We start from the raw sequence: 13284 nt of genomic DNA on the forward strand, positions 1-13284 counted from the left end.
CACTGACTTGCATCCGCTGCCAGGAACAACTGCCCCCGCTGGAGTCTTCTCACCACTTTAAGGTACCGTGTCCGCCAGGCCTCCCTTTCTAAAGATTGCTACAAGGTAATAATAACTCCTTAACCTTCTGGACTGGGTTGGCTGCCTTGACCCTCTAACTGGTCCCTTTCTTTGGTCCAACTCCTTTTTGAACCATTACAAGACTTTTGTGCACTGCAACCGTGTGACCTTGGACACATTTCGTTTGATCCCCTGAAAGTGGATCCGGCCTATTGAACTCTAACTTCACGGTTTTAATTTGCCTTCCTCCCTTGTTATTTTCTTGTAAAAGTGTTGGGATCTGTTTCAACTTGTTCTCTGCTTTTCTCTCCCTTTTAAAAACGAACTATTAGAGTGCCATCTACGTTAAGCGCTCACCGCTGTCTGAAAATAAGTGGGGCTTTACTTAAGACTTGTCTAATATTCTTTTAAGGGAGTGTATATCTTTTAGTGACCGTGTTTTTGAATTGCTTACTATTGGTGCCTGTGTGTTTTTCTAGATGTGGTTTTAAAAACATAATTATATCTCTTCTACACCAAGCTCTGGTCAGTGTTTACTTGTTCTATTGTGTTCTCTTGACCTATTGTGAATACTCTGTATACTGCCTAACTCTTCTTGAGGGAAGTCTGACTGCTCAGCCACAGCTACCAAGTGAATCTGTGTGGTACAGACTGCTACCAAGTGGGTTTACTGCCAAACCCCTGTAGTCTTAAATCTTTTGCAGTGGTACCAGAGGGAACTGCACAGGTTTCTGCCTAACAGTCCCCGAGTGCAAGGGTTGCCAGGGGGCCAGTGCAGGTTTGAAACTGGTGGGGAGGGGACCTGGGCCAGAGAACAGAGGGTAGCCAGGTAACCAGTGAACTTTCAGTTTCAGGCAGAAGATCGGCAGGGGAGAGGAGGAGAGAAATCAGAAGCTAAGGCTGTTCCAGAGGGAGGCCCCAGTAGAAGAAAGCGATCTACCACCAACTCGTTGCTTGGAGAATCGACTGACTCTGTGGGAGTTGGAGGTTGATGAGTGAAGAGCTAGAAAAGGAAGATATTTAGGAAAAGAGAGTTGAAGGTGTTGAGGTCCCAGGCCCCAAAAGGCCTTGTGGACAATACAGAGGGTTTTGAACGAAATCTTCGCCGCCACTGGGAACCAGTGCAGAGATTTCAGACCTGGAGAGATACGATCCGTGGGTTTGAGGCCAAGGACAAGTCTTGCAGTGCTGTTTTGGATGAGTTGCAGAGGGCGAAGAGTAGAGGCAGGTAGATTAAGAAAGAGAGTGTTGCAGTAGTCTAGCCTAGAGGGAACCTGAGCTCTGGAGATAGTGAGCTTCAGGGGGAAGGAGAGGAAAGGAAGAATACCTCTGAGGAGGTGCAGCTGGTAGTCTGACTTCTTAGAGACGTCAGAGATGTGAGGCACAAAGGAGAGTGTGGAGTCCAAGATGACCCCGAGGTTTTTAGCCTCCCAAGTGGGAGCAGGAAGCAGGGCCAAGAGATGTCGGCCAGAGAGTGACAGGAAAGGAGGGAGCAGGCGTGCTGATGTGGAGAATTTTGGCTTACTGGCATTAAGGAAGAGATCATTGGCGGCACACCACTCCTGGATAGCAGACAGACAGTCGGAGATGAGAGAAGGAGAAGAGGTGGTGGAAAGGAGCCTGAAAATTAGTTGAGAGTCACCCACATAGCACTGAAAGCTGGGGAAGAAAGCGGCATTGTGGTGGGCAAGAAGTGCCAGGTATTGGTTGAAAAGCCAGGGAGAGCGGTTAGACCCCTGGGGAACACAACAGATCGAGATAGAGGAGAGGAAGGAGCCAAGTTGGACCTCGGAGGGTCAACCGGAGAGGAAAGAAGTCAGCCAAGCCAGGACCTAATCGGTGATACCCAGGTTATCACGGAGATGGTAGAGCAGGATGGCGTGGTTGACCGTGTCAAAGGCAGAAGAGAGATATGATATGATATGATATGATAAGGCATTTGTAAAGAGATCAAGTAAGATCAGGACACAGGGTGTGTTGAAATCAAGGTTGGAGAGCAGATCTTCACGGATGTTCAGTAGAGCAGTTTCCGTGCTTCTGGCAGCTCTGAAGCCAGACTGATGGTCATGGAGACAACCAACCGATTCAGTGTGAAGATTAAACTGGGAGATGGCCAGCTTTTCCAGGAGTTTGCCCAGGAAAGGAGTGATGGAGATCGGGCGATAGTTAGCCAGACAGGAAGGGTCGGCAAAGGGTTTCTTAAAATGAGGGTGCACAAGGGAGTGCTTCAAGGGGGGAAGGGAAGACTCCATTGGCAAAGGAGTGGTTGCAGAAGTCAGCCAGAGGAGCAGCAGCCAGGGTGTCAATGTGGTCTTTGATGGTTTTGGAGGAGCAGGGGTGAACCTTTTTTGATGAGACTTTCATAGATCAGACTTGTCTAGAAACTTCATCTGGGGAGAACAGGGGAAAGGCAGAGAAGGAGGGAGGAGAGGTGGCCGAAGAAGGGCCAGAGGAAGAGCAGGGAGTAGAGGGGAGAGGAAGAGAGAGAGGACAGGATGAGTTTTTTTAGATGAAATGAGAAGCCAAGGCCATGCAGAGGGCAGGGGAGGTAGAGACTGCAGCAGGATTGGCCTGCTCCTTGCAGATTTTAGAGTTCGGCCGAGTTGTTAGATGCCGCATAGATGCAGGCTTGGATGTGGGCTCTCTTCTTGGTGTGGATAGAGAGCCGGTATTGCCTTTGGATCAGGCAGCAGGCCGGTTTGTCAGAGGGTGTACAGGAAGCTTGCTATTTCCTCTCAGCCACCCTGAACTTGCGTTTATGGGTGACGAGGTCTGAGTCATACCAAGAGTTGTACTTGGCTTTGGGCTTCAAGCGGATCCTCATGACGGGGGCAAGAACATCGAGATTGTCAGATATAGCAGAGTTGAGCATGGAAAGGCCTGTGTCAGGGTGTGAGACAGCCAAGGGGGGAGGGTGGGGTGAGAAGGTGGCGGCAAAAGCCTCAACTGACACATGCTTCATGGGTCAGATAATCGAGAAGGTAGGCGGCAGTGCTGGAGTTGGCTTGGCCTGAGGGATAGCGAGGGTGAGCTGGCAGGAAAGGAGAAAGTGATCACTCCAGGAGAGAGGAGTGGTGAGAGGGATCAAAATGGAAAGGTCTGAGGAGATCAGAACGTCCAGAGTGTGCCCTGCAGAGTGAGTCGGGCCCAGCATCCTGAGGAGTATAGAAGAGCAGTGTGGGACCATGGCAGGCACTTATAAGGACTTCCCCAAGCCATTGAGCATCCCAAGGCCCAGGGGCGCCAGACAGTAGCAGAGCATCCCATAAGACTCTGTACATGTAGAAGGACAATACCACGCACAGATTAACAGGCCACAGCCGATCTGAGCCTGGAGACCAGTGAATGAACTGGTCTGCCCGCAGACAGAAGAACAGCGCCCCTGCCAGAGACAGCAGGACAATGAGCGCATTATCACATATACTCAGGTGAGCCTGAGCCCAGCACCCTACAGGGAGACACCACAAGTGTAGGGTGGTGGGTCGGAGGGATACACAGAAGCCAAGTAGTCACGCATATGTATTCCCTTTAGGAGAAGCCCTCATTACACTAGCTGGTGGTCCAGTCAGAATACCTGTCAATCACCCTGAGACTCCAGGAACTCTCGCAGAAGCCAAGAACAAGGTACGAGTTACACTGGTAGCACCTGATTCCCTGCAGGAACAACTCCTTGGACGTGGGAAGCTGCTGTGGTTCTGCAGAACCTTCAATGTGGAAGCGCAGGTGCCTCGACCCTGTTAGCCTAGGCTAATCCCTGTGGAGACGGGTCCTGTGGCCCGGTAGCAACTTGTGGAGACTGCCCCAAGAGCAAGGAGGTCAGACCGGAACTGCAGCACCGGAGTGGTGATAGTGGCCAGACATGCATTGCCTGCAGGCGTCGGGCCCACATCATCAGGGACAAGGAAGAGGTGTCACCTGCCCGCTTGGAGGACGCAGTGGGTGGGTTGTGTGTGCCCTAATCACCCCGAACTGTTCAACTGCGTGGTGCCACAGCTGAGGGGTGGCTGGACCTGGCATCTACGCCATCGGGAGAGGACTGTGCGGCATGTAGCAGGCCCCGGGAGGGGCCCGGACCTGCATTGCCGGTGGGCTTCAGCCCCGCATCAGCAGGGACAAGGAAGAGGTGTCACCCGCCCACTGGGAGGATGCAGTGGACAGGTTGTGTGTGCCTTTATCACCCTGGGCTGTTCAACCGCGTGGTGCCACAGCTGAGGGACAGCCGGACCCAGCATTTACGCCATCGGGAGAGGACTGTGCGGCATGCAGCAGGCTCCAGGAGGGGACATCCACCTGAGGTGGTCCAAATGCTGGGGTCACCACGACCCGAACATCCCTGACCATCCCTGACCTTGCAGCCACCCCTAAGAGTCCCACCTCTAGGGCCCCCCCCCTGCAATGGGACATATCCTGCTGGCTGTCTATATGTGCACACATTGAGGCCCAGCCCGGAGTAACGCTGGAGCAAAGAGGGGCGCCTCCTAAGGGAGACTGACCTGGGACCTGGGAGGACAGGAGCAAGCCCAGTAGAAGACTCCAATTAAGATCCCAACACCTCACAGCAGAGTTGCTGGGATACCACCAGCCCTGACTGTAGTTGACCACCCCTGGCTTAGCTGAAGGGACATTCGCGAGCTGAGGCAGCCAAAGCCTGAGCAAGGCCAGCGGACCCCCGACCACCCCTCTTGGGTACTAGAGGAAACAACCTGGAACATCTACGAGCTGGAGGGGTGCTCTGGCACGATTCCAGTATCAAGGTAGGGAAACAATGGCATAGGCCACAGGAGACACGGGACCCGCCCCAGCTGAACTTGGTTCTAGTAAAAGTTACATACAAACTATCCTGGAAGAGATCATAGGGATGAGGATGGGCATGGGGGTGAAACTGGCGGACCTCTCGGCCAGGGTGGTCACCCTTCAGGACAGAATGGATGGAGTGGAAACCAATCAAGCCTCCACTGGACTCTTGGAGATGCAAATGGAGGCGTGCTTCATGGAAATTGAGAGGCATGAGGAGGAGCTGCACCTCAAGGTTGATGACATTGAGAACTGGGAAAGGCGGAACAATCTCTGTTTTTTCGGGCTGCAGGAGGTGGATGGCGAGACACCAGCGGGCCTGGAAGAAAAGATACAAGAAATAATAGGGATAGTCCTTGGTTCAACGGAAGGAGAAATGGTCACCATAGATTGGGTGCACCGAGCCGGAGGGGGATCTCATGGTCCGCGCTCAGTCCTGGCATGCATGCATGCATTACTACGGGGACAAGATGAGGATCCTCGAAAAAGCGAAGTGCATGAAGGAGGTGAACTACGATGACTCCAGGGTGGCTATTTTCCAAGACCTCTCAGCCCACGTGTTATTGAGGCAAAAGAATTGCAGGGCTTTCACCAGAGGGCTTCAGGAGAAGGGAGTGAGGTACCGCTGGGGCTACCCCTTTGCTTTTGTGTTCGAATGGGAGGGCAAGCCGCACCATCTGGTGACAGAGGAGGAGATACCGCGGGTCACAGAGGATTTGGTAGTCCGTCGAAAGGGCTCCACCTAAGAGCGCATCGGACATGGACTGGACACTAACCGGGGCCCACGGGCCTCAGAATTGGCACAAAAAAGCGCAGGGCAAAAGGAGCCCGGAAGTTTCAAAAGCTTAACACCACCATCACAAAATGATGACACCTGGGGGGGGGGTTCAATTTCCTATGTTGTCTTTCCTAACCCTCCCAGAACAAGAGATCCTTAACTAGCAACATGTTCCGGAAGCAGAAACTTGCGCTCCTCTTCTTGCAGGAGACCCACTACAGGCAGGAGGCGGAGTCACTGATAAAGGGAAAAGAGATAGGTAGGAACTTCTGGGCCTCCCACAAGAACTCCGAAAAAGGAAGGGGTGGGTATCCTACTTGGTAAGTCCTTTTGACTGGCGGGAACCCAGGTCAACAGGGGATTTGTGGGGAAGATTCCTAGGTCTAAAAGGTATTCATGACGGGACACAGTTCACGCTTGCTACTCTACACGCACCTAACGTGGGGCAGGTGGGATTCCTGCGTCAGGTTTTTAAGATGATGGTTGGCTGGCGGAAGGCGCAACATTTTTAGGGGCGGCTTGAATCTGGTGCAGGACCCCTTGTTAGACTGGTGGTCAGCAAAGGGGGCGGGTGCTAAAGTGGCGACCAAGGATAACCTGGCCTTTCGGGACATCCTGCAGGATCATTTTTGGGTGGATGTCTGGCAGAGGCAGTGGCCGGGCCCAAGGGGCTATACTTTTCTCCCCCCTCCACATCAGACCTACACAAGGATTGACCTCCTCCTGATCCCGAGAGAACAGGAAGGTGAAGCTGGGGTACCCTTGGTTGAGGTGATCACATGGTCGGACCATGAGCTGGTGGTGGCAAACTGGCGACTCCCGAGCCTCCCCGGTGTTTCACATGGAGGTGCAACAACACCTTGCTGAGGGACCGGGTGTTTAGGGATGTCCTGGGGATGGAGATACAGGCTTACATTAAAACTAATGATAATGGTGGGACGGGTATGGCAACAGTCTGGGAAGCGCCCAACACCACTTTTAGGGGGCTACTTATCTTTGAGGGGTCTCGTAAGAAGAGGGAAAGGGGGTTAATTGAAAGTGGGCTCCGAGAAGAACTGAAAATGCTATGGTCTCAACCCAACGGGACGCAGACAGGGAGGAGCTCCTGGGTGAAATGAGAGACGAGACAGGAACTCTATACGGTCCTCATAGGGGAGGTTGTAAAGAAGATGAGATTCACCCGACAGATTTTACGAGAGGGTTGACACGGTAGAGAGCCTCCTGGCAAATAGGGTGAGGGGTTGTAGGGCGTAAAGGAAGATAGGAGTACGGGATACTGCGGGACATGCTGTGAAGAGAGACAGGAACATTGCGGCTTGCTTTGCAGGTTTCTATAGGGTGCTATATGACAAGCCGATGGAGCGGTCAGTGGGGGAATTGCGGCAGTACTTGACCGAGTGGAGCCTCCCCAAGCTTACGGGGGCAGAGAGTGAGGCTCTAGACGGCAATATAACTCGGGAAGAGGTACTGGGGGCTATCCAAAGATTGAAGACAGGGAAATCCCCAGGGGATGATGGCTTCACGGCTGACTTCTACAAGCAATACCAAGCCCCATTGGCGGCACCCCTGGCTAAACTGTTTAACTGCATAATGGGAGATGATACAATACTGCAGTCGTTTATCCAGGCCCTAATAGCTGTTATCCTGAAGCCAGGGAAGGATCAAGCCAACTGTGCCTCGTACAGGTCCATTCCCTCCTCAAAGTTGACGCCAAGATCTTTGCCAGAATCCTTGTGTCGTGTCTGTAGTCGTGCCTCCCCAGACTGATCCAGGCTTCGTGTTGCACAGGCAAGGAGCGTATACCATGCGAAAGACGATCCATGTCCTTGACTCGCCGGCAGTGAAGGAGGAGGGGGTACTTCTGCTGGCAATGGATGCCGAGAAGGCATTCGACCAAGTGAGTTTAAGGGGGAGGTCTTTGCATCCCTAGGGATGGGCTCAAGGTAGATGGGCTAGATGACGGCCCTATATTCAAAGCCGTCGGCGAAGGTGGTGGTAAACAGGATCGAATCATAGGCTTTCCCACTACAACAAGGTACGCGCCAAGGGTGTCCACTTTCTCCGCTGATCTTTTCACTGGTTATGGAGCCATGGGCGGCGACGATCAGGGATAATGAGGGGATAAGAGGCGTCACGGTCGGGGGGGGTGGACTGCAAGATGAGTCTTTTTGCGGATGACGCTCTGCTCTTCATTACAAGACCGTTCCACTCGGTTCCCCTGGTGTTGGAAGATCTGGAGCATTATGGGAGGCTATCGGGATTCAAAATAAATTTGGGAAAGTCAGTGGCATATGTGGTGGGGAGGTTGTCGGAGAGATGTTAGGATGTAACTCCCAGGCAGGTTGAGGGGTGCTAGGAGTTTGCGAACTCGGACCTCATGGAAGGCCTAACTTCTTCCCTTCCCAAAAATGAATGCAAGGCCAGACAGACAGCAAGTTCAAACTGCGGTTTATTACAGCTAAAACCAACAGGGATCAGTGCAAGGAACAGGCTCCTGCAACTTCTCAAAGATCTCTAGCTTGAAGGCCAGTTTCGTAATGCTATGTAATCAGCATGACATTACAATCTGGGCCCATCTCCAGTAAATCTATTGTGTGAGTGAATTGGGCGTTGAGTGGTAGTTCCCCTATAGCAGTCCCTATATATGTTAGTTAACTGGCTCTCCCATATCAGTTGTCAGGCCTGGACCATCCCCGAAAGAAAATGCTACTTCTACAATGTTGCAGTGTGAGTGTCTGATGTTTGGTTTGTGCCCATGGCTACCCACTCCTAGGGTCCTGTACTGTGATTGGCTAGAGCTGTCGCCCCCAGGCCTGGGTTCACACAATAGGTAGGCAACACACATCTGTGTTATAAACTATTAGCAAACAAATGAGACCCAGGAGAGGTCCAGTTAGCAAAACCAAAAAACCTGTGGTAGGGACAACAGTTTAAACTAAAATAGAGACAAGGCTGTGGCAGAAGACAGACGGATAGAACGAAGAAGATACTATCCCTGCCTAATGTGCACTCTCAACTAGGTTGCGGTGTTACAACGCCTTTCTGATAGTGACAAAATAAGAGTAAAATTACCAACTTCTATAGTATGTAACACATTCAGCCTTATTAGTCCTATACTACTCTCTTCCAGATGTATTTAAATTGGAAGAGACTACAAGTAAAAGAAAAAGCACACCAGGGAAGGTAAACAGGATATATATTCCTTTTACACACTTGTGAGGCATCTAATGGGGTAAACAATCCTTTAATAACCCATAAATTGTCACGCTGACCCTGGATTGCTCGGGTTAAAATGACACAAATACAGGGGAAAGGATAAGTTCCTTTCCCTAGAACACAAAGACAATACAGTCACCACTTCCCATCCAGAACTCGGGGAGTGGGACAATGTAAAAAGGTTTGCTCAAGCTATCAAAAATAGGCTAATTGGCGCCTTTTTAGATGTAGCAAACTCCGTCGACCGGTTTCAGTGGCCTAACTGTGATAAAGCCACATTCATCAGGACAGTCTAAGCTTCCTCAAAGCTGGTATATTTCGTAATTCGGAAACCAGTTTATGAGAAACAAAAATACGGTAGATGGAGTTGTACTTTACCACCTTGCCGTAGGTGTCAGGCCTGGGACAAAATCGGTTCTCAGCTTTTCAAGATAATAGAAGCAACTGGATGCTGGATGGATGTCTGGATGTGCGACACTGCATCTCTTTCCCAAATACTAGTATCTGTTAATCACCAGCTTGTCCAGACCACGTTGTTGGAGACCGTGTTTCTGAGCTCTGCAGCTCTGAATTAGTCTGAATTTGTGGAGAATTATTTGCCTCTCCTGTGCTGGTGTTACTGCAGTTCAGGGAAAGGAATGTCACTTGTATCGTGTTGGCCTTGGCAGCAGGCCCTGTCCCACACGGTTTGCTCTCCTGTTCGTGCTGAATTAATCTCAGCTCAGCTTTTGCTGAGACAGTTGTGGCCTACTGTAATTTCCTAAGCCATGGCATGGCTTCTACTGTCTGTGCTGTTCTATAGTATGCATAGGTTAGTTGTTTATGGCACTGTCAGGTCCTTCAGGTGCCCTGCCAGTTCCATGGGGTTAATTTGCACATAAGCATATGCAAGCATTTACACAGGACCACTTGCTTCTTGCAATTTCCATGTTTGTTTGTTTGTTTATTTGTATAGCACGGCCCGGCCCTCAGGTAACTGGGCACTTTTCATAGAGGCAACAATGGTTACGGAAGGGGCGTGGCTAACTAGCCATGGTGTAGGACGTGCCTTGCAAAGCAGCTCCTGCGGATCCGACACTGATCCGAAATAACACGTTGAAAGAATTACTCACGTTCCTCAAGAATGAAAGCAGAGGCGTCGGAAGAGGTGCCCCGCAACAAATGAAAACAGCAAGTGAATCGGGTTGAATATTAAGCAGAAAAAGGACCTTTTAGAATGCAGCCGTATGGAAACGAAGCAACACAAGATGGCGGACAACAAAGGGATTGAAGCCGCGACCGCAGATGTAATTGCATAGATCCGTGCGGCAGAGACTAAGGATAGGGACCGGCATTCAGTGGTCGCGCATGTCTTGTCTTTACAGCTGCCCGCTCATAATATTATGAGCAGCATTCGCTCTACTGAGGCCAATTGCGGGCCTTGGAGCGGCGGAGCACTCTGCACAGCAGATACAGCGGGCGCATTCAGCGAACTTTGTTGACAACAGCGGCAGAGCTTCAGATACGAATGGAATATCCCGGATGGCAGTGTAAGTGGGAACGTGTCTGAGCCGGCAGAATAGAAACATTGTTACTGTAAATAAAGAATGCTGAAAGAGCCGCGCTGTGTGAGTGGAGCCAGCGCGGCTTGCATGATACATTCCTGCCGTATTTATATACGGAAGCCCAGATGAAACTGAACATAATGTTTCCCTGCCATCACATTAGAAGAAATCAGTATCTCACATAAATTAAGTGCCATACGGGTGCCCGAGGGATACGGATGCCGGACGCCAGCAACTTGCTACAGTGAGGGAGGGAAGTGCTTTCCTACTCTGCTGGGGGACATATGCCCAGGTAACTAATTTAGTTTCTGCCATCCCAGGAAGAAAATGGGATTCATGTAATAAAGTCTGTTACGCAAGAATATACTGTGTTGAGAAACACTGGTATGATAGCACTAGGACTGAGCAAAAATCTAGCCCATCCTGGGCAGTCACTGGATGACTACACAAACAGAATAAGGTGCTGGGCAAGCTGAATGCTGATACTGTATGAAGGCCCTCATTGAGGTGATTGCATGGCACCAGGTACCATATGAGTCCGAGGCATAGTAGAGATGGAGAAAGAGGTGCATCTGATGGCCCTAGGGAACAAACGAGCAGGCCATTGATTACCACGGCTGCGGAAGCTTTGCATGCAGGGTTGAGCCGGATCAAGGATGGTACCTGCAGGACCTGTATGAAAGCAGACACGGGTCCACAGGGTATAGAACGTGCAGATGACGAAAGGCCCTGCCAAGAGTCAAAGGAGGCCATAGGGAGACATAACAGTGGTGGAAGACATGGGAGGACACAACTCACTCGGAACACAACACAGCGCATACTAACATGTACCGCAGCCCTTTGGGGACAACGCTTCCAAGCCCCGGCGGTCCCTGTGTTGCCGCAGAAGAACGGAGAACCAGTACTTGCGTGCTACGGGAGAGCTGGAACTGGATATATAAGCAGGGTTGCGCAATGTCGATAAGAGGAGCTAAGGCCAAGAGCAAACAAACCACAATGGATGTCTTTGCCAAGACACAACAGACTCCTACCGCTCCGGCACAAAGCGTGGCAGCGGCACCCATAGAAGGTACCCCGGCAAAAGAAAACCACCTGATCCTAGCAGCTATAACTGAGTTGAAAACCTCATGGGGGACAGCAATGGCGGACCTACGAACTGCCTTGGAGACCAAAATAGACGCAGTAGGAATAGAGGTCACCCTGCTGCGACAGGATGTGAGAGCACTGGCAGAAAGAACAAGTGGTTTAGAGAGTGCAGTGAAAAACAACACAGAAACCAGCACAAGCAACACAAAGGAGGTACATATACTGAAACAGCAAGTGGCTAACCTTGAGAACCGCGCTGAAGAAGCAGAAGGAAGGGCTAGACGAAACAACATTCGCGTGATCGGCCTGCCGGAGGGGGAGGAAGGCCAGGACCCCGCAGACTATGTGGAGAATATGATCCTGCAAGAGATAGGGGCCGACAAGCTCTCACAGGTATTTACTGTTGAACAAGCACACAGGGCCCTGATGAGGAAACCACGGCCAGGGCCCCCCTCGGGCAATAATTGCAAAGATCCTGAACTACAAAGATAGAGAGAAGATCTTGGAGTACTTTCGTAAAGGCGGAACGATAGAAAGGGCATCCGCAACCATCACACCGTATCCTGATTATATACCATGCCGGTGCAGAGACAGCGTTACAGCTATGTGGCGGTCAAGAGGAGACTGCGCACGGCTGGAATCAAGTACATGCTGTTGTATCCTGCGAAGCTCAAAGTCCTGCATAAAAGTAGAGCGTTTTTTTTATACCCCGGAGGAGGCTGCGGCATGGCTGGACTTGCAGGGTTGTCCGGAGTGAGATGAGGAGCAAGATCACGACGAATACGATAAGTGATGGGGATATTTCATGCATAATGGAAGTATAAATGGGGGGGGAGTCCCGGAAGAGATTGCGGCACAAATAATAGCAGAGGAGCAAAGACAGATGACATTGAAATTGTATTATGATACGCTTGGACTTGCTGAACTTGTTGGACTGGAATATAGATTATAAAATACACAATTAAACTGGGTAGCATTAAGCGTGGTGAACTTGAAGTAAACAGGAGCAGCAGGATGAAGGCAACCTAACCCCAGGAAGTAGTAGTAAGGCAGCCACTAGGGCGACTTTACCCTGCTGAGCTGCGAGTATAGGCTATTGCCAGAAAGGGCTAGATGTGGGAGTGCCTGAGATCCAGGGATGGAGCTGGGCAACAGTTGGGGAGGGTATTTTTGGGGCAGGGAAGGGAGGTGGGAGGGAGGGAGGGAGGTTGAGGTGTTTGTAAGGTTTTTAATTAGGGGAAGTTCAATTTGGGAAACAAGCCTATATAGAAGCGAAATACACGTGGAATTGGACTGCATTGGTGGGGGGGAGTGGGACTCTAATAAGCCATGGGGATCTTAAAATAATTACTTGGAATGTCAGAGGGCTCAATAGCTATTTAAAGAGGAATAAGGTTATGCTATACCTACGCAGGCAGAAGATAGACATAGCCCTGCTACAGGAGACTCACCAGACGCAGGATAAGATGGTGATGATCGGGAAGAAGTGGAAGGGGACTGTGGTGGGCTCATCATATTCGGCTTATGCTAGGGGAGTGATCATCTGGGTGGCGCTGCATGTCCCGTTTCAGCTGCTACAGGCGATAGTTGAAACGGACGGGAGGATGGTCATAATGAGGGGACTGGTGGAAAATAGGGAGATAAGCATTATAAATACGTATGCCCCGAAACATAATACGGCTGCATATTTCAGAACCCTGTGTAGCAACCTCAGCACGTGATTTGGGCAGGAGACTTCAACTGCATACTAAACCCTAAGGTAGACAGATCAGAAGGGAAAATGGATAGACCCGTCCCAGCCGCTAA

The sequence above is a fragment of the Ambystoma mexicanum genome, chromosome 2p (genome assembly GCF_040938575.1).
Source record: "Ambystoma mexicanum isolate Mex_15411 chromosome 2p, UKY_AmexF1_1, whole genome shotgun sequence".
NCBI classification, from domain to species: Eukaryota; Metazoa; Chordata; class Amphibia; order Caudata; family Ambystomatidae; genus Ambystoma; species Ambystoma mexicanum.